We start from the raw sequence: 20,158 nt of genomic DNA on the forward strand, positions 1-20,158 counted from the left end.
TAGCACGGCGACAGTGTGCAATACATGCATTGCACCGGCGAATTCCCATTTGTTGTGGGACCCGTTTGTACCTTACAGTGCACAAGAGGTCCTGAACAAGAAGAGGTCAAAGAAGACCCGGAAAAAGTGCCAATGACAAAACAAGTCTAATATTTTTTTCCACCATTATACAGCAACATTATCAGTGTGTCTTATATACTGCATTTGTCTGGAGTAAGTAAGTAGGTGGTTACAAATACAGCTTTAAGTATTCTATCACCAGTCGGACGCCGTTCGCTGGTATTAGCCCTATCCAGGTAGATCTTGACGGATCGGGTCTGCCGCAGTTTCCAATCTTTTCGTGGTGCTTTTACTGGGTGAGCGCCACTGAAGTGAAAGTAGAATTAATTTACACACTTCTAAGAATCTACAAGTGAAGTTTAATATTTGTGCATGAACATTAACACGTCAAATTAGTAAATGAAAGTGGAGTTGACGAGAGAAAGCAGTAAGAATGTTTGGGCGGCGCTCAGTTGAGCGGCTCAGGTGATTACTTCAAGACTTGTCATTTTATTGTGAAGGGCTGAAGTATGGTCCCTAATGTTGTGACAGCATCGATGCTAATTTGAACGACCAGCAGCTCCCGGTGTTTACGGCGAACAGATCGGGGTGTCCGACGAGGGCCGAGGGGGGCGCACGGCTAATTCACCAGTGTTAGCGTCCTTTTGACCACTCTTTTAAACACAAGGATAAATTAGACCGTTAAAACGATACATGGTCACAAAGATTAGAAGTTAGACTTTAGTTTAACACCCATTAAATTTACTCAAAACATTACACCAGCATTAATATCTGTAGGTAAAACAGAAAGTTTGATAGAATTTAGCCAAAACAAATGACACAATTCCGTTAGCTTCCTACTTATGTTAGCTAGCATTACAGTTGTGCTCCTACCCACTGTTTTTTTTTTGTTCCTTTTGACAAAGTACTAGAAAATGGGGTATGTGTAGCTCAGAGCAGTTTATGGGATAACCTCCGAATTTTCGGGACTAGCTAATTACGTCTCACCTGGTTACGAGCTCGTACATGTTGAGTCCTACTGAGAGGTAGAAAAATGTTCCATTTTTAGCTAATTACCCACTGTCCCAGCCCACCAATTTTTCCTCAGATGTGATGCCGGTTCCTGATGAGAAAATCTAATCAAAATTGCTAAAATGAAAAATATATATTCCTTATATCATGACAAAATCCTCATATTTTGATTCAGTGGTTCACAACAAACTGAAAGACAAACAAACAAGTCAAACAGACCGGCAACCACCTGGTCAGTCACTCATTCGGCAGACTTAAAAGGTGATCCAGTCTTCCGTTAAGCAGCCAAACACAGCTCCTAGTCCCCTGATCTTCTGATCCCCCCCAAACGCTCTGACCTCTGAGGTCACAGCTCTGTGACCGCCGCATCCATCAAGGAGCAGGTGAATGCTAACAAGCCAAACTGTTTCTCCTCTCACATCAGCTACGAGGCTCTAACTGCACCTGAAAATAGTCTCCAGTTGTTTTTCAGCCACTCTTGTGACACCGATGCCAAGTTTTCTGGAAAAATACCAAAACTTTAAAATGCAAACACACACATATGGTAAATACCTCTTTGACTTGCAAAGATGAGCTTCTTTAGAGCAGGGATAAGTAGAAAAATGTGTTCGAGCCGCACTATCCAACCCCAAATATACAGTCCTGTAATGCTCCATTTAAACCTGCGAAAATATACAGTATTCTACATGACACTTTCATTCACCTCACCAAGGTGAAATGATCACGGGCAGGAGCCTGGATGCTCGCCATCTTTGCTGTGGTTAAAATTACCTCTTGCTGCTTTAGAAGGTGACACTTCTGCAGAATATTTCAGCTTTAAAATGCCACTTATTTCCCGTAACATACCACGTAATATACATAAAATACCATGTGCTCCAGATATTGTATAAATAAATATTACAGCGCGCATCTGTACGTGGGCCTCAGCGGGTCGAAGATTGTGTCATTAAATTTAGCTTACACCTCAGGTCTGCAGAAATGTTCCAGGTGGGAACATTGAGGAGTAAATGTACTGAGAGGATTTTACTTGGACCACTGAACTGTGAAAAGAGCATTGCACATTTATAGTGTGTGTGTGTGTGTGTGCGCGTGTGTGTGTGTGTGCGTCCTGAGGTTTAAGACCATTGGGACCACCGACCAACTGCCCGCCCCAAACACTGAGGCCACAAAAAATTGGGAACAAGTGGGAACCTCACCGGAAACTACGCCATACCAGGTGGTATGATGATCACCCCGCCACTGAGCTGCTGCTGCTAAAAAAAAAAACAGTTCCCAATTAACAAATGGAGATCAAGTTGATCTGGCTCGGGGGGGAAACGTTATTAAATTGTAAATGGCCTCCGTGAGTCACCACACTAGCTCTGGACATGAATAAAATCAGCTGGCAACATGCTGAGACCCATTATTCTGAGAGAGGTAGCCAAAACGATGGGGCGGCTGAGGAGAGAGAAGTTACTGGAGCTTATAAATCTCCGTTACCGGTGGACACACAGAGACGGACACCGACGTCAAAGGCAGACAAAATGGGAGGGATGTGCGAACAACGGCTACACGACTGCTGCCCACGTCAGTGCTCTGTTGAGCTCAGCCCGCGTCTCACAGAGGAAGTATTTACTTTGGGTTTTACCCAGGGGGTGCCATGGCACACTGACTCACTCCTGCTTTCATCCCGGCAGCTGCATAAAAGCCAGGAAAAAAAAGGAAAGGAGTTGGTACACCCACGGCAACCACGTTTGATTTACGTCACACTCTTGAGTGGGAGGACCGACCTGGATCACAGAGAGCCAGATGTAAACTCAACCAGACATGGGGCAGTCGATGTGTAAAGATACAACAGAATGACATTTAAATTCAATACACTGGCGGAGGAAATATGCTCATCTCTAACTATATCAGTGTAAAAATACAGATAGATCAGTCTCTGCTGATGGTGGTGGTGCCTGCTGCCGTGGTCCTGTGTGCAGGTCTCTGCTGATGGTGGTGGTGCCTGCTGCCGTGGTCCTGCATAACGCTTCCTGCTGCTCTTATAATCTATCACCTCAGCTGTGCTTGTTTCTACTATTCTGCTGTATTAACTGCCATAACATATAAGTCATATTCACATTACTATAGATATTATTATAGTTACTGGAAGTCTGTCTTTGTCTCTGTCTTTGTCTCTCTCTGTCCATCTGTCCGTCTTTTCTCTCTCTCTCTCTCTCTCCTTTTCTTCCTCTCTCCGGTGCAGACAGATGTGCGTCCTCCACAGAGCTGGGTCTGTCTGACGTTCCTGTCTGTTATAGTGAAGGTTTTCGTCTCCACCGTACTCTACGGGTGAATTGTTGGGTCTCTGTAAATCATAAATAAGTCATAGAGTGTGGTCTCTACCTACTCTGTAAAGTGTCCTGAGATAACTTTTGTTATGATTTGGCACTGTAAATAAAATTGAATTGAATTGAATAGATACACACTAAGGTGCTCAGGCTGTCCTCATTCACGGTTTGTCTATATACCTATGAAAGGTCCTACACCTTGAGCAAAGAAGGAGATCGGGTGCCGTAGTTTAAGAGTGTTTGAGGGGATGGTTCCCAAAACACAGGACTTCATCTGGTGTCCCGGAAGAACTTACCAAACCACAACACTTTGTCATTACATCAACCATCACCTTTTGTTGCCTAAACCTCTTGGACGCCTTTTCACCGCGTTAAATAGAATATTTTGTCATATTTCCGTAAGATATCACACGAACCAGTGTAAAAGCATTAAAAAGAACATCATATATCGTAAGATACAATACCACTTGGTGTGTATAACTTTTTGTAAGATACCATACAAACCTCTTGACGAGAATACACGGAGGTGTTTGGTTACATTGGTGGCCGCTGTCTTTTCTACGCTGTTTCTTTCACTCAAGACGTGGTTATTGGCCGATCACAGCTAAGTCAAGGACATGCGGTGCGACTAACCGCAAACACAGCCGACACGCCTCATCAACTGAAGCTGCTACACCATGGGTGTCAATCAAAAACACACCTGGTCCAACAAATCAACTGTGTGAAGACAGTTCAGGTGATGGAGTAAGTCGAGTCAGGTGTGTTCTTGCTTGGTTGGAACGAAAACCTGCAGCCACACGGCCCTTTACTGGATCACTTTGACACCCCTGTGCTACACGGACCACGGAAGTCATGCTCTGCATAATCCCGCGTCTGGCCCGCCGGTCGCTTGTGTCTGTTTTTTCACGCCCTCTCATCAGACCGCCAGCTTGGTCCTCACACCAGATATCCCAGCATGCTTTACGCAGCGAATAAGTCGCATCCCGCACACGATGGTTAGTGAGGTTTGTCTTTGGGAGTCAGGTGGTGTTCAGTAGGGCAGGCACGGCTGGTCTACGCAGCCCTCCGATGGTTAAAGCCGCGTAGAACTTTGTAGAAAACAAGTCCAATCTGTGTGAAAATGATTCAAATGAATACCTTTTGTAACAGAGGCAATGTGAGACAGCAGACAGCATCTGTGGGTGGTTTTCCCTTCACATTGAATCATAAATAAGTCATAGATTGTGGTCTCGAACTAATCTATATGTAAAGTGTCTTGAGATGTTATGATTTTGCACTTTACATCAAACTGAATTGAATTAAAGTAAACAAATCGATGTTTGTCCATGATCCCGTAGTCAAAATGATCCAGTTTATTCATTCAGTACCAGTAAACGTAGCTTCCATATCCAACTGCAACCGGCAGAGTCTGTGAAGCAGGTAAAAACCCCGGCTCCGCCCTCCGTCACGCTCGTGCCCCGTGTGTTCTGGCCACCTGAAGGAAGGAGCCCTAATCTGGGGTGGCATGCCTGACACGAGGAGGAGCCGAGGAGGCGCAGTGTGTGTGTGTGTCACACTGACAGTGGCCATCAGGGGAAATAGTTGGTTGCTTTTATAGCTGCTGCCCCCCCGAGGGCCCCTTGAAGCCTGACATTTCTGAGAACACTACTGGCACTGACAGTGTTACGCTCCCCGAGCCAAGAACCGCACCGCTGGACTGAGGACGGGGCGAGTTGCAATCATGGGACGTTAGTGTGCGCCCCGCTCCAGCTCCTGAACGCAGTAATGTGTCCCTCGGGTGCACGGGGACGTGTTGTGCCCTTCGGTGCCTCTGCAGCTACAGCTAAGGTGGAGGAACCCTCGCTTTTGTCGTTGTAAACATTTTGTCCCGTTAAAAGGTGAAACAGTGACGGTTGTACTTTGGCCGGGCGGGGGAGCGTATGAAACAGACTGTCCGGTGTTTACTGTGCCCTTATGTGTTTGTTTTGTTTTTTTGCATGCAGGTTATATTAAGAAAATACATGATAAAAAGTCACAAGTATGAGATAAAAAGTCACAATTATCAGATGAAATGATCAGAAAATAGGAGATAAAGTCACAATTCTAAGATAAAAAGTCAAAATATGCGATAAAAAAAGGGGTGATAACAAGTCGTTAATCTGAAATTAAAAGTTACAATTGATGGCAAGAGAATAATATTCATATTTTATAGTTTTTAGGGGAGCTCATGACTCACCTGTATAGCGCACACCCTGGACAGGCTGGCTGTTTACTTTTTTAAAGGTACACTCCACTTAGGGCGCACTCACACTGTCCTTCCGCACCGGGCCAAAACAGGTTTTTCGGGTAAAGTCTAGTGCGTTTGACCAGTGTGAGTGCAACCGCTCCGCGCATAACTGAGGCCAGCTGGCCGCCCACGGTCCGTTTGAGAGAGGTGGGCTTTAGTAAAGCATGTTTGCACATGTACGAGCACAAGCGTGCACCCGTGTACGAGCATGAGCACGAGGCCTACGGCGGTTCTGACGTCCTTTATGTGCGCCTGTTGGGACATAGAAAAAAGAAGGAGGGACCATGCGCGGACATTTAAAACAATGGCGGTGAAAGGTTCACGTTGGTGTGATGCGGAGGTGGAGTGTTTGCTGCAGATTTGGTCGATGAAAAGATTCAAAAACAGTCGACAAGACGCACAAAAACTCCGAGGTCCACGGAAAGATCTGGAAACAAAGCCACTTATCGCCATGACGTCATCAATGCGTGTGACGTGTTACGGCGTGATGACGTATAGGCAGCAAGAAGCATTTGCGCGAGGCCCAGGTAGTGTGAGTACAAACGGGCCTGGGGTGCGGGGGGAGAGGGAGGGGGGAAAGTACCCTAAAGCCCGGTGTGGAAGGACAGTGTGAGTGCGCCCCTAAAGGCCTAGAACTGGCCTCCACTGACTGAAATTGAAGCAACTGAAGCAATCACACTTCAGTCCCTCAGATACACACATGTGGTGCGTACAATCAGTCGGAGGTTCTCATTAAAATACAAATCCAGCAGGAAAAGCAACAAAACCCTTGACCTCATAATAATCTCCTCTAAAAACCCTAAGAGTCAGAACCTGTTACACTGCAAACACACTTCCAACCCTTTTCTTTTTTTTTACCTTGCTGCTCACCTGTTTTCTGGTCCACGGGCAAAAGTGTGTAACCAGGAGTTCATGCCTATTTCCATTTCCTGGTTCCACCATGTTTGAGGGGGGGGGGGGGGGGGGGGGGGGGCATAGTACTACTGTATGTCTGCTGTTTGTTAAATCTGTGTTTTCTTGAAGCTGCTGCATACACAGAAGTTTGATTCACTGGTTATTCGGTCATTTCTAAGTTGCATTTTTAATGTAGTTATCAGTTATTTTGATCCATGGAGGTGTATAGTAAACTCCCCCACTGGTGGTACAGTCCTGTCCAATTGGTCACCTGTTGTAAATATATAAGGGCGTGGTTGTGGGTGTTGGCTGCTGCTGCTGCTGCTGCTCTGTACATTTGACAGAAAACCACAAAGCCTAACATAGTGTGGTTATAGATAGCTTATCAATCAAAGCTTTAAGTAAAGATAACGGCTTCTTTCTGGTATTACAACAAGGCAATAAAAAAATAAAGTATATTTTTAAAAAGCATATAATAAAAACAATGCTGAGTCTTACCCATTAACCCACATTTTCAAATCTACTTAAAAGCTTGTGAAATAAAAATTGTGTAATAAAAATGAATTCAACCGCTTGTCCCTGTCGGGGTCGCGGGGGGCTGGAGCCGATCCCAGCTGACATCGGGCGTGAGGCGGGGTCCACCCTGGACAGGACGCCAGTCTATCACAGGACACATAGAGACGAACAGAGACAGACAACCATTCACACCTACGGGTGATTTAGAGTCATCAATGAACCGAACACACGTGTCAAAGTGATCCAGTAAAGAGCCGTGTGTGTGTGTGGCTGCAGGTTTTCATTCCAACCAAGCAAGAACACACCTGACTCGACTTACTCCATCACCTGAACTGTCTTCACACAGTTGATTTGTTGGACCAGGTGTGTTTTTGATTGGTTGGAATGAAAACCTGCAGCCACACACACACACACACACACGGCCCTTTACTGGATCACTTTGACACCCATGACGTAGAGGCTACATCCATTTTTTCATACAGTCTATGGCTACAACCCACAAAGGTGTGTGTGACTGAACTTTGTAACAGTGGTCAGTCACCAACAGACTAATTCCTCCGTAGCGTAAAGGCCAACGTGGCACTGACTTAAGAAACCATATCAACTACCTCCACTCTTTATTTATCCTCTGCGGTACTCATGCATCTTGTTTATCTCTGTCGCTCCCCCGTCACCGGACATTGTTGACTTTTCATCTTCTGCTTATTGTTAGTTGAGTTTGACAGTTATGGTCTCTGACAGCGCCACTGTTTTGTCTCATGCCAATAAGCCTCTATTCAGCCGAGCAAAGCTGCCAAACAGAGGGATGGGAAGCGCTGAGATGGATTGACAGATAAAGGGATGGAGAGCTGGATAAATGGAGCGCCGAGACAGGAGGGTCGGGAGAGAGATGACCCAGAAGGAACGGGCATGAGTGAAGGTGTGAGATTGCATATAATAAACAGGGATATAAACACGCATGCGAGTATCCTTCAGAACGACTAAGCCTTTCTACAACTCTGCTGCTGTGGGCGTCAGAGCGGGAGCAAAGCAGCTCCCTGCAAAGAGCCGGTAACGTTTAGATCTGCCGGTGGACGTTGATGTCAGCTTTGGGCCAAAATAGTAAAGGAACAGAGAGATGAGGGGATATTTTTGGCTGAGAGGTCCAGTAGTACTTTGGAGAGATCCGTCCATGGAGATTTTACGTAACGCACTCAGAGCAGATTCGACACTCTGCTGTGTTCAATAATAGCCCGGTGAGAAAACCTCAATGTCGATCACCATCTTGACTCCTTCAGAGGACGAGTTGATGCTTGTTTGATTCTTTTTATCAACACAAATTGGTCTCAGACTTAGTTAAATACTGAGTTTTTAGCTAAGAGCCGATGTAAGTCCAGAAGTATATAGAATAAGTAGCTGTCACGCTACTTTTCTGTGCTAAAACTACAAATGAGCTGTGAATCATCACATTTTTCAGCGTGGGTTAAAAGTTATGCAATACATCTTTACAGTTGTTTTAATTTGGGGTTTGGTTGCACGACCGTTCTGCTGAAAGTGTCTTTGAGCAGAATGGAGCTCTGTCTCTAAACCTACAGCTTTTTATTGGCTATATTTATATGTTTAGTAGAGTTATGACATAACATGTACAAGTTTCTTTCTATAATTGATTTTCATATAATTTCAGAGGGTCTTAGTACAGCCACCTTTCACACGTGCGCTGTAATCTAAATATGACATTAAGAAGATTACGGAGAATAGCTTAAATGCGTGTGTGTGATTTGGTTAAAGAAATGACTCAGGTACAGCAGTTGAGGGCAATTTGACTGTTGACTGAAACTATAATGATTGCCTGAGGACAGACTTTTTAAATACATTTATTGTAGTCTAAACCAGGCTGTCCATATACCGATGAAAAGTAATGCAGGGTCGTTTATATGTAATTAAGTTACTGTAGAAATTGTGAGACAGGTGACGTAGTGGAGACCAATCTCCCGGAGGTACTAAGACAAACCACAGCCTTCTTTTCTTAGCTTAAATCGCTCTGTGGCCTAAACTTACGGTACGTTCACACGATCGAAAACAAGCTTTCAAGCTCTTTCTCTCGCTCTTTCTCTCTCTCTCTCTCTCTCCAGTTCTCTCCAGAACTGATTTTTCCGTCCATGCGGCCTCGACTCAAGAAATGTCTGCGTCCACACAAAACCAGTGAAACCGACTCCAAACGCTTTAATTCTCATGCCAGGCCTGGATGTGGCGCTGTAACTGCCACAGAAATACACCAACCACGGAGAAGAAGAGACGGGGAGACGCTGTGGAGAATACAAACACTTCCCAAATCCTCCTCCATACTAGGGAGAAATCTGTCCACTGTTTCTGGTGTTAGTGGAGACTTTGGTGCTGTTCTGGACTCTGATGCACCGATCACTCTGCAGTTAGTGTCCTCACTGAGCAGAGGGTGCTGCTGGGAGCCCCTTCCCTGTCCCAAAGCACTCACAGGCGGGCACTTTATCGCTAGATTTAGAGACTTTTCACACCTTCTTAGAACTTTATTTATAAAAAGCTAACGACCAATTTAGCGACTTATTCAGAGCATCAGGGAAAAGGGTGAAATATGAAGCCTTATTCATTCGCATGCTCAGGGTACAGTTCAGTCTATGGGTCCGTCTCTCTCTCTGTTGTTGTTATGTGACGCCGCGGGGGTTAGAGGCCAGAGGTGGGGCGATCGTTTAACATGTGCTTCAGTATGTATGTGGTTTCACCGTCCAGACGACTACGCCGTGGGGGGAATTTGAAAAGATTGTTTTCAGGCTCCGATAACGCCGGCTGCATGTGGATGGTCGGTCAAAACGATACAGAAGTTGTGTGGTTACAGGAAAACACGTCTCCGTGACGACGGACTCTTAACTGTCACGTTAATGCATAGTCACTGTTTCATGGGCATTAAACAGAAGGTTGTGATGAGAATATGTCGTATGAAGTTATGTCAAACACCAATATTTGGCTCCAGTGTTGAGTGTCTACGGGATCGAATAACATATGCATGATCCCAGAGGCGTCCAATTATTGATTGACTCTAAGAAAGTAAACTAAGGGGGTTTAGGAGGTTCCCTTTTTCCAAGCTTTGTCTGTGGGGATACCCATAATCTCAGACTTTGAGCCTGTATGTGACAACACACATGTCTGAATGAAGGAAGGTTTTCTCTCCTTCTCTTCCTCTCTCCGGTGCAGACAGATGTGCGTCCTCCACAGAGCTGGGTCTGTCTGTCGTTCCTGTCTGTTATAGTGAAGGTTTTCAACGCCACCGTACTCTACGGGGGAATTGTTGGGTCTCTGTAAATCATAAATAAGTCATAGAGTGTGGTCTTTACCTACTCTGTAAAGTGTCCTGAGATAACTTCTGTTATCATTTGACACTGTAAATAAAATTGAATTGAATTGAATCAGTTGAACCTGACATTAAACAGACGTTACCATGCCATCTAGTAACTGATCTGTGTTCTTGTATACGTGCTGAAACAAGAATGTAATAAACATATATATATATATATATTCAAGTACAACTGAGGTTCATCCAGGTTTTCTTTATTTCATCTAAGTGTTGTTTGAGCTGAAGTACAAGTTTCTTTACTTGAGTCTCGACTTCACCACAGATACAGCGCAGAGGCATTGCCTGCTTCCCTTATACTTCACATTTAGCTGCTGTGTCTCTCATGAAAGACTTACACAGACTTTCTCCTCCTCCTTGATCCACTGAACGAGGAACCAATAAGAAGTGCAAAGGTCTCAGTCCCAGCAGTCTGCAGTAAATAACCCTCTCTCCCTCCTCTGTAGGTCCTTTATCAACAGTGACTGAGCAAAGGCAAACAGAGTTATTATTACATTGAGATGAAGACGCTCCGGGGCCCGACTGTTCTGCGTTCCGGTCGTCCGTCAGTCAGATGTCAGCATGTGATGTGAAATCTCAAAGACCAACTGCTCGGATTTTGACAAAATGGAGGGCGTGTATTTAGAGGGAAAAGTTAAATGATCAGACCTAAACCTTTTAGGGACTTGGGGATTACCCAAATTCATTTTAATCAAGCGCATTTAAAAGGCTCCTAATCAGATTTACTCCCATGCTGCAAATTTCCGCCACAAATCGAATCCCATTCCCACAAATTACTATTGTTGGCTTATGGGAGGCATTTAAAAGTAATGATCGAGAGCTCTTCTAAGGGCGCGCTCACACTGCCCTCCCGCACCGCGACCCGGGCTTTAGGGTACTTGTCCCCCCTCCCTCTCCCCCCGCACCCCAGCCCCGTTTGTACTCACACTACCAGGGCCTCGGCCAATACTTCTTGTTGTCCATACGTCATCACGCCGTAACACGTCACACGCATTGATCGCGTGTGTGTGGCTTTGTTTACAAATCTTTCCGTAGACCTCGGAGTTTTTGTGCGTCTTGTCGACTGTTTTTGAATATTTTCATCGACCAAATCTGCAGTAAACACTCCACCTCCGCATCACACCAACGTGAACCTTTCACGCCATTGTTGTTGTTGTTAAATGTCCGCGCATGGTCCCTCCTTCTATTTACATGTCAGAACAGGCGCACATAACGCTATTGCCGTAGGCCTCGTGCTCGTACACGTGCGCACGCTCGTGCTCGTACATGTGCAAACGGCTCCGCTAAAGCCCACCTCTTTCCGTGGATGGCCAGCTGGCCGCAGTTATGCGCGGAACGGGTGCACTCACACTGCTTAAAGGTACTAGGCTTTAGCTGAAAAAACGGTTTTGGCCCCGGCCAGAAGGACAGTGTGAGTGCGTCCTAAAAGTAATGATCGAGAGCTCTTCTAACTCAAGCCCCTCTCACACCGCCTGTTCGTTGCGGGGGTTGTTGCACCTTTTCTAAGCCCACCGTCTGTGTCAAACACACGCACGGGGACGGAACGGGGGACCATATCTGTTGCGTGTGTAGAGTAGCCATGTTATTAATAATTTGCAGAAACTTTGCAGACAGTCCATCATCTCTTCCCCTCTCTCCCTGTCTCAAACACGGTGCAGACAGATGTGCGTCCTCCACAGAGCTGGGTCTGTCTGACGTTCCTGTCTGTTATAGTGAAGGTTTTCAACGCCACCGTACTCTACGGGGGAATTGTTGGGTCTCTGTAAATCATAAATAAGTCATAGAGTGTGGTCTTTACCTACTCTGTTAAGTGTCCTGAGATAACTTTGGTTATGATTCGGCACTATAAATAAAACTGAATTGAACTGAACACGCTCGGGTGCCACGGCGCTGCACTCCGTCTCTGTCCTATTCTCTACTGACAGTTGCGGTATCATGTTTAAGGTTCACAATGTGTGCGTTCGGGTCAGCTTCGAGCGGTTGGTTGTGCAGATCGGCTCGCACGCGCTAGATGCCAACAACTTTTTTGGTTATACCAGAATGCCGCCGCTCCTTCATTGCGGTGCTGTTGTGGACTCTCTGTGTGAAAGGGGCTTTAGATTGCAGTATGTCAGACACCAATCGTCCTCGGATGCTTCATTTTTTTGCAGTCTTTGCCATTTAGAAAACCGACTGACTGCGTCGAGATGCAGCATTTAAATGTCAAAAATGGAACTGCCTAATATTATCAGTTGCTTGTACAATCAGCTCTGACCCTTCAATAATGCTGAACAACATGACGAATAAGGGATGAAATTCTGATTTTGTAATATCATATTTTACTAACTCATTTGGATCTAACTCTGAGATCGGTTGCTGATTGGCCGATTGGAGAAATTAAGCAAATATGACGCAATAAATGATGTATAAAGCATTTTAAAGACCTTCCAGTGCAGTGTCACGGTCCAAATAGGTGCCCAAACATTCATCTGTTTACCCAATATTAATATAAATAACATGTTAATATATTAACAATCATCACTGATGGATGCATATGAAATTAAGACAGTTTAGTGTGCTGTTTAATATCATTGTGACCAAATTAAACGTTTCACTGTGCACCTACACACAAAAACTGTGATTTTGACCCAATGGTCTTAATTATAACATTTAATATTGTCCAAATATTAATCACAGGTGAGGTTTATAGGTGTACAACTATAATACTAATGTGTCAACCTCTTATGCACCATATTAATCCACAGATGATTTTAATTTTTTGTCCTGGCAGGTGTTCTGGCATTAGCCGTGTTCATCCACATCCACGGTGCTTTAAATGTAGCAGTTGTCTGGTGCTGGTCCTGGTGCTCTCTTACCTGTCTGTCAGGTGCTCTGCTGTCCAGCGGGTACCAAGCCTGCGGTCTCCGGGGATTCCAGACCCGCCCACCTGCTCTCCGGTGTCCCAGACCTGCTCACCTGTCCGGCGGAGGCGGTCGGAAACCAGTCGGCGGCGCTGGGAGGACCGGTCGGGCGGAGAAGGAACAGCAGCGTATCCACCACCGAAGGGGAGGAAAACTCCATGTTCACATCCAGAACATCCCGACAAAAGTGATGTCCGCCGGGCACTGAACGTCACTGGGATGTCAGCTGAGCTCACGGCGCGGAGACACTGAGCTGACAGCGGGGGAACCGGGGACGCGCCTCTCGATCCACGGCGTGTTTGGAGAAGGACGGACCGGTGTGCGCGCTGCCGCTCCTCATCCGACACACCACACTGACTCTCTCTCTCTCTCTCTCTCTCTCTCTCTCTCTCTCTCTCTCGCTCTCTCTGTCTCTGTCTCTGTCTCTCTCTCCCTCTCTCTCTCTCCCTCTCTCTCTCGCTCTCTCTGTCTCTGTCTCTGTCTCTGTCTCTCTCTCCCTCTCTCTCTCTCTCTCTCTCGCTCTCTCTGTCTCTGTCTCTCTGTGTGTCTCTCTCTCTCTCTCTCCCCCCCCCCCTCTCTCTCCCTCTCTCTCTCCCCCCTCTCTCTCTCTCTCCCCCCCTCTCTCTCTCTCACCCTCTCTCTCTCTTTCTCTCTCTCTCTGTCTCTCCCTCTCTCTCCCCCCCTCTCTCTCCCTCTCTCTCTCTTTCTCTCTCTCTCTCTCTCTCTCTCTCTCTCTCTACCCCCCCACCCTCTCTCTCTCTCTCTCTCCCTTCACCTCCCTTTCTTCTCCCTCTCTCTCTCCCCCTCCCTCTCCCCTCTTATCATGGGAAACATATTTATGTTGCATCAGCAAGTGTGAAATAAATACTCTGTACAATAGGATCAGTAAACATGGGTAAGGTACTAGAATAAAGAACAGGTATAAACAGAGCTGTTTAACATTAACATTGCACTGTAATCATAAAGGTAATAGGCTAACTTCACTTTGTTTTATTCTAATTAAAATATATATTTTAAAAGATACACTCATATATATATATATATATACACATACTGGACTCTCTTATAGGCCTTAATGCAGATACGTTAAAAAAACAGTACAATGCAGTTGAAAAAACATATTCATACTAATAATAATATTAATAATTTAAAAAGGTAGCCTACGTATGCACACTAGTCTGTGCATGTACAGAGTGTATAGAGATCAGCACAGTGCATAAATGTTATTGTATAGGTTAAATCAATAAGTCTGCTAACTTGTAATGGAACTAGAAAATTATATTTTAAAGAAAAATTTATTTGAGATATTATATTTAATATATGTTCAAGGTCTATATACGGATAACTTGGGATACAAATAGAAGAAATGTGGAAGTTAAATAAATGTGAACTGTGTAAAGAAATGTATTTAAAGGTATGAATGTATGACCAGGAGCCAGTTGAGGTGGTTCAGGATCATCTGGTAAGGATGAACCCTGGGCGCCTCCCTAGGGAGGTGTTCCAGGCACGTCCAGCTGGGAGGAGGCTTCGGGGAAGACCCAGGACCAGGTGGAGAGATTAGATCTCCACACTGGCCTGGGAACGCCTCAGGATCCCCCAGTTAGAGCTGGTTAATGTGGCCCGGGAAAGGGAAGTTTGGGGTCCCCTGCTAAAGCTGCTGCCCCCGAGACCCGACCCCGGATAAGAGGCTGAAGATGAGATGAGATGAGAGATGTATGACCAGATTAGTTCATGTTTTGAGACCAGTACGTTGTAAATGCTGAGTGACAGCAGTGCTGTAGTAGGTAGATGGGCAGGATAGTGAGGAGGAAGTGGGTATATTCGACATTTCTCCTAAATTCTTAAATGACTTTGGTTGATAGATGGGTACACTGTTAACTGTAAGGGCGCACTCACACTGTCCATCTGTACCGTGCCCAAACACGTTTCACGGCAAAAGTCTGGTTCCTTTGACCAGTGTGAGTGCAACCGTACCGCGCCTAGGTGCGGCGCGCTTGCCGGCCACGGCCCGCTTGGGAGAGGTGGGCTTTTGACTGTTCGCCTAGCTGTTCAACTGTTCATTGTCAAAGATCCCTTTGGTTTTGGATCAGTCCGTGGTCAGGTATCTGCCGCTTTGTATTCTCTGTTTAGCAGTCCAGTTGGTATGTTTTCTTGGTTCTCTTGTGATGCGGCCTGATGAGGTCTGTGTTTGTGGACAGAACCAGCTGGCTGAGGGCGCACTCACACTGTCCGTCCGTACCGTGCCCCGGGCTTTAGGGTACTTATCCCTTCCTCCCTCTCCCCCCGCGCCCCAGGCCCGTTTTTTTCTTCTGTCTCTATCTGAAAGTCTCACCTGCACACGTCTGCTCCCCCTCCTCTATATAAATATCTGTTACCGTAGTAGACTATGTTGCACGTCCGTTCATCCTGCAGGAGCAATATCCCCCTCTGCTGACTCTCCAATTTTTCATCAAAGGGTTTGTTTTTTGAGATTTAGAGGGTGTCTGATACTCTACAGATTACATATTTCCTCTCAAACTAGTTCATAGTTTGGGGCCAAAGACAAAGAAACAAGTCTCATTTAAATAAAAAAAGACAGCACGCCGTAATAACAACAAATGGAATTCAAACAACAGAAACAGGCAACTGTCACAATCTGTATAATATTCACTTCAAATACACCAACAAGCACCAGTTTCCAAAATTAGACAATACATTTAGATGCATATCCGATCTGGATAAGTGGAATCATCTACTTTCTCTGTTATAATCATGATGTAATCGCAGACATGTACAGATATTAAGATTTAAAGGATATTAAAGGAAATATAAGTTTGAACAGCAGACGACCGGCAGAGATCAGCCTCCTCTGATAGATTGCACGTTTTTGCCTTTTCTGAATGTTCATCTCCCGTTCACAGGTGCGTGTCTTTATGAGGGTGAGAGGGAAAATATTCACACCAATTTAAGCAACTCAAGGCTGGAGCTGAAGGACCAACGTCACATTTCTTTTAAAAATCAACATCAAGCTGCTTTAAAAACTCACCTCGCACGGCCGCGCACGCTAACATCCGACAGCAGTGTGCATGTGTCGGCATTTCTTTATAGACTTTGTGTGTTATGTTGTGTACCAAGAGTCTTTGGAGGGAGTGTGTGTGTGTGTGTGTGTGTGTGTGTGTGTGTGTGTGTGTGTGTGTGCATATGTACGACAGCCTTGCAACAGAGGACGCCCGACTCAGCATCTTCCCACCAACAGTGCCTGTGTTCACATCCAATAATAACACCTTGCTCCTGAAAATTAAAGCCCGTGGCCATATATATATACTTTCTTTTACAAACACACACACACACAGACACACAGACACACACACACACACACACACACACACACACACACACACACACACACACACACACACACACACACACACACACACACACACACACACACACACACACACACACACACACACACACACACGCACACACGCACACAAGGGATTCAACTGCTGCAGAGGTACCATACAGTTTAACCTCATTCGAGGACAAAGAAAGCACCCTGGCTGTTATATTGCAGAAACTCACCTGGGTTCCCCAAACACGCACAAACACACACACCAACACACATGAACGAGTATACACACACACAAACGACACAGGCTGCAGTGTTGCAAAGTCCAAATCTAATGCAGTAAACACTTTAAATCTTAAATGCTGTGATGGGTGGTACGGCTCCACCTGACGGCTAAACTGCTGTTAAACTACAGCTTGTCTTTAACCCTAGTGGCATGTTGTCATGGCGACCTAGTCATTTGACCTGAGTAAAAGTTGCTTTGGGCTATCTTGAACGCAAGTTGTTGTGTCAAATGAAGATGAAGATGATCACGGTGCTGTTGTAGATGATTTGGTCAACTGGTGTGACAGGGCTTTGATTTGAGCCTCTCGGAGCACTTTACCATCAAGGTACAGGCGGTAAAAGTTGTAGAAACACAAGTACCTTGGTAGGTTGCTTGACAATACATTGAATTTGAACTCCAACACAGAGATGCTTTGCAAAAAGGGCCAACAATGACTGTTCTTCCTTCATAAACTGTCCCTAGTGACCCTCATGACCCTCTGTATTCACAGTTCTGTAATGGCAAACTAAACTGAAGGTCGGCTGTAAAGTCCTGGGTGTCAAGCACGGTTACCTGACTGACCTGTGCAACAGACACGTAGTGCAGAAGTTAGCACACCCCTTTCGTAACTCTCAGTTTCAGATCTTACCTTCCAGCTCCCGGTTCAGATTTCCCCCTGCAAAGAGCAATAGATACAGGCGCTCATTCATTCCCACCGTCATTTCCCTTCTGAACTCCAGGCCAGGCCGGGGGGGGCAGGCGTTCGGGACGATGGTGTTGTTCTATGAGACAATAATGAGGATTGTTGTGATAATGTTTCATGATTCTGGCTAACTGTTGATTTTGTTGGTTGATAACAGGGTTCCCACACGTCCTTGAAAACCTGGAAAATATGAAAAGACCCATTTTCCAGTCATGGAAAAGTAGAACGTCCTTAAAAATCTTGTGTCATCTTGAAAAATCTTAACATTTGACTATTTTCCTTTAACTGAGAATGAACCATAGTCAGTCTGATAACATCTCCATCTGAAAGGGCGAACGTGTTTTGTTCAGGATCATATTAATGTGCAAATGATATTTATGGATGAAAGGCTGTTATGTAGCAGAAACACTGTGTAAATGCTAATCTCTGCTGGCTGGTTACTAGTAGTTTTGATTACATTGTTATATGATCAATTTCCCATCATTTCTAAGCATGTAAGAGATGATTTCATAGCGTTGAAAGGAGCCAGTTGAGGTGGTTCAGGATCATCTGGTAAGGATGAACCCTGGACGCCTCCCTAGGGAGGTGTTCCAGGCACGTCCAGCTGGGAGGAGGCCTCGGGGAAGACCCAGGACCAGGTGGAGAGATTAGATCTCCACACTGGCCTGGGAACGCCTCAGGATCCCCCAATTAGAGCTGGTTAATGTGGCCCGGGAAAGGGAAGTTTGGGGTCCCCTGCTAAAGCTGCTGCCCCTGAGACCCTACCCCGGATAAGAGGCTGAAGATGAGATGAGATGAGAGATGTCTTTTAAATCAGCATCTGTCAGACCAGAAAGATCATCACTGAAAATGTCCTGGAAAATGACATTTTGATTGTGTTTGTTTATGATGAGAATGTCCCTCTATGTTACTTTAAGGTTACTTAAGGAAAGCTTAAGGTTGTTATTGTTTACATTAGTAAGGTCGTTGTAAGGCACAAAGAACTGGACACAATAAAAAATAAAGGCACTTTGTTTCAAATATATGGAAGTGATGTAGTTGATGAGTAGCAGACACATGGCCTCTGGTGGCTCCGGATGTTTCTAATCAGTTTCAGGTTTACGCAGAGGGGCCGAACAGAGACGGCCCGGCTCCTGGTGGACCGTTAGGGAGCCATACGTTCTACGCAAGAGACCGAGAAACACAATAAAGATATAATTAATAATACAATTTCTGATGCTTTTCCAACCAGCCGCGGAAAGATGTATGGGATAAACATTACCGTAGTAAAGTTATAATGAGTTTAATCAATAGACTAACGACGTAGTTAGTGATTTGTGATGTCGTTGTGCCCTCTGGTGTTACAGACTGAGAATGGATGTCTGTCTCTACAATCTGCTCTCTCATTAGGCCGATTCAGCCGAGCAGAATCTGGAGATTAGATTTAATTAGACTCGCCTTTAAGCCCGTCACCCACTGAATTTAAGATCTGCATTCAGCAAAACTGTGACAGTTTTTTTAATATCCAAATTACGCAGCTCCGACGATAACTGCTGACTCCGACCAATTCAATATCCTCTCCTCTGATGGCAATCAACAACAAATGCAGAATTATGACTGGGGCTAGACAATGTAAAAGCCACGACAATGGGATGGGAGGGGATGGGATGGGAAGGGAGTTACCAGCCCAAAAAGAGCGAGTTAGCAGCAGCGTGAGTCAGAACAAAATCAGGACAGAATCCACTGGAGTTTGCTGAAATGGTGGCTGCAAGCCAAGCAGCCAGAGTACCCACTCTGTGTGGCTGCAGCATGAGCCGGGCCTGGGGAGACGTGAGTTATATGCCACTAAATCAGCCTCACATCCAGCTGACTCCCCCGCTTCTTGTCCGTTAACGCTGTGTGCGTCTGCATATGTTGCAGAGGAGAAAGAGCAGTGCCCTTACTAGAGTGTGTGCGTGTGTGTGTGTGTGTGTGCGTGTGGTTGATTACCAGATGAAGCAGAGGAGGCGAAGGGAAACCTCTCGCCAGATCGATGTCTGCTGCCGTGTGTACTTCAGTTCAATCAGGAGAGACTTCATTTGCGAGAACAATTACCTATTGACACATGAACAGTAAAGATGATGAATGTAAAAAAAGGCTTTGGTGATTGGACCTCGACGCGGCATCAACACATTTTAAAGGGGGTTAGAGAAGCCGTGAGTAGTGTAGGATACCACCCCCGTGAGGTCTAGACAGTGGTGGTGGGGATGAATGAAATCTGGATGGTTAAGAAGAGGAGCAGGCCTCTGGTGAGCTCAGTCCTGGGGGCTGGAGTGATGAACTGGAGGTGGACGGGGAGCAGGGATGCAACGATTTGCACTGAAAACTGATAATAACAATAATAATTTAGATGATATTTGTTTAGGTGAAGCCTAACCGAGTAGTTTTGTTGCCTAAAGCTAAATAAATAAAAAATTGAAGGCGCGACAAACAGAGGCATCGTGGTTTGCTATTAAAGTGCTTACCTACTGGCCCCTGTACCAGCTCCTCTCATAGTAAAGTCCATTCAAGTCGATTACCA

Source organism: Echiichthys vipera (genome assembly GCF_963691815.1).
Source record: "Echiichthys vipera genome assembly, chromosome: 2".
NCBI lineage: Eukaryota > Metazoa > Chordata > Actinopteri > Perciformes > Trachinidae > Echiichthys > Echiichthys vipera.